At 42.2% G+C, this 2129-nt stretch overlaps 1 protein-coding gene and 1 non-coding gene across 2 annotated transcripts in view; one reads left to right on the top strand and one right to left on the bottom strand.

Annotated features, from left to right (window-relative positions):
- Positions 1–2129, top strand: part of EGF (epidermal growth factor) — a 146770-nt gene that overhangs the window by 25796 nt on the left and 118845 nt on the right. The window lies entirely within an intron of this gene.
- Positions 1750–1877, bottom strand: LOC115873418. Its single transcript, XR_004048415.1, has one exon. It is a non-coding gene; the product is annotated as a small nucleolar RNA SNORA49 (small nucleolar RNA).

Genomic DNA, 2129 nt, shown 5'->3' with positions numbered 1-2129 from the left:
CAAAGCCCACATGGAAGAAGCACAACAGCATGTGTGACCATGAGCTGTAGAAGGGATCAGGTATCAAGCATCCAAGAACAAAAAATCATATCATTGTAAAGGTGGGTGAGTGCAGAGTGGAGACTCAAAGCCCATCGGTGGGCAACTGAACATGCCCTTAGAGCCACCTTTTTAAGTTCACCTCAAAACAAATTTCTAGCCCTCAGTCAAAACCAACACCAAAACCCAGTTGCTATGAGTTGAGTCCACCATCAGATGTGTGGACATGCAACTGTGCTTCCTCGAGTTCTCAGCAGCTGTTTGCTGAAAGTGGGTCACTAGGACTTTCTTCAAGGTTCCCGGGCGGGGAGGCGGTGTGCTCAATCCTCCAACCTGTTGGTTATCAGTGAGCATGTTAACTGTTTGTACTCACCAGGGACTCCAGACTGACTGAAGTGGAATTGCAAGGGAAACGATCTTGGGAAACATGCATGCAGGCATGCATCCTGTGTGCTTTTTTATTCTGAGGAACCCTCCACAGGGAATTCTCAACAGTCTTGGCGCCTATCATAAACTCTGGGTGCTATTCATGACCTTTGGATGTACAATATCGGAAGATAAAATGTATGCTTCCTGTTTAGGCTTAGTATTTCTATAAATGGCCTGTAGTTTTTTAAAGTTACAAAAGTTGAGGTTATGTAATTGTTTTAACAATTTAAGTACTCTTCAGATTTCTTTTCTTTGTGACTCATGGATTTTAATATCTGACTACCTTGTTCATGAGATAAATGGGATCTATTAAGGATAGATCAGATCAAGATGTAAACATTTCTTTTTATTACCCCTGCTGTTAGGAAAAGAACTACTGCTGAATGTGCTGGGCTTTTAGAACTCTGGTAGATCAGTCCTGGTGGTGCACTGAGCTGCTAACTGAAAGGTCAGCACTTCAAACCCACCAGCTGCTCTGTGGGAGAAGGATACAGCGGTCAGCTCTGTAAGGATTCACAGCCTCAAACCCAGTGAAGAACAGTTCCTCTCTCCTTCACGGTCATTCTGAGTTGGAGTCCACTCAATGGCCATGGGATTGGTTTGGTGAGAATGTACAAAAGATTGTTCTGGGGTAGAGAATACTAAAGTGTTTGGAATTGCTTTCCTTTTCCCATTTTTGGAAACCTCTCATTTAGTAATACTTGTAAATAGTATGTCTTAGTAATCTCACTGATGTGCCAATATATTTAAAAAATTAACAATATATGTAAAACTCAACTCACTGCCCTTGAGTCAATTCTGACTCATGATCACTCTGTAGGACAGGGTAGAACTGCCCCTGTGGGTTTCTGAGAACATAACTGTTAACAGGAGCATAAAGCCCTGTCTTTCTTCCGTGGAGGACAATGCTGCCAGGGCTCCTCGATAATATCTGTAGGATACGTTTATTTAGTTAATAGAAAATGAAAGATGCACATATCAGATAGACGAACAGGTTCACAGCCACGTGTGACCCGTGGATTAGGAGCTATTGGTTGTTTCTCCCCAGGGAATCCTTTGACTTTAAGCTTAGGGCTTCTTGCCTAATGTTGTCCTTTTCTTCCTGGTACATTGTTGTACAGAAGATGAGTCACACCACATTCCAGCCCATTGGTTCAGAGATGGACAGTGGCACAAGGCTGGGAAGCAAACCCTTGGTCACAGAAATAACAGTGACCGATTATGTATGTACAGTACCCTGCAGTTAAAAAATTCTTCCACATCTATACTTTCTTTTTTTGTACTCTTCGCTCAACTTGTAGGCCCCAGAAGAAAAGTGGGTTCTTCCTGGGGAGGGACACGGGCTTTCTTAGCTATCCTAATGCACGGGCACTCCACAGCGAGAAGGCCCAGGAGTAAGGCTGAGGAATATACTTTCTTTTTTAAAAAATTCATCTTTTTATTGGGAGCTTTTACAGATGTCACAACATTCCTTACTTCAAATAGATCAAGTGTAATTATACAATTGCTGCTACAATAAATTTCAAAACATTTTCTTTGTTCTTGGACTCTTTGACATCAGCTCATCCCCCCTCCCTTCCCCACCCTTCTCCCTGGGAATCCTTGTTGTGATCTATCTATCTATCTATCTATCTATCTATCTATCTATCTATCTATCTATC

The sequence above is a fragment of the Echinops telfairi genome, unplaced genomic scaffold (assembly GCF_000313985.2).
Source record: "Echinops telfairi isolate 266 unplaced genomic scaffold, ASM31398v2 ScPeMD7_7468;HRSCAF=8506_0, whole genome shotgun sequence".
In the NCBI taxonomy this organism is placed as follows: domain Eukaryota; kingdom Metazoa; phylum Chordata; class Mammalia; order Afrosoricida; family Tenrecidae; genus Echinops; species Echinops telfairi.
This window is presented reverse-complemented; position numbering and strand designations above follow the sequence as displayed.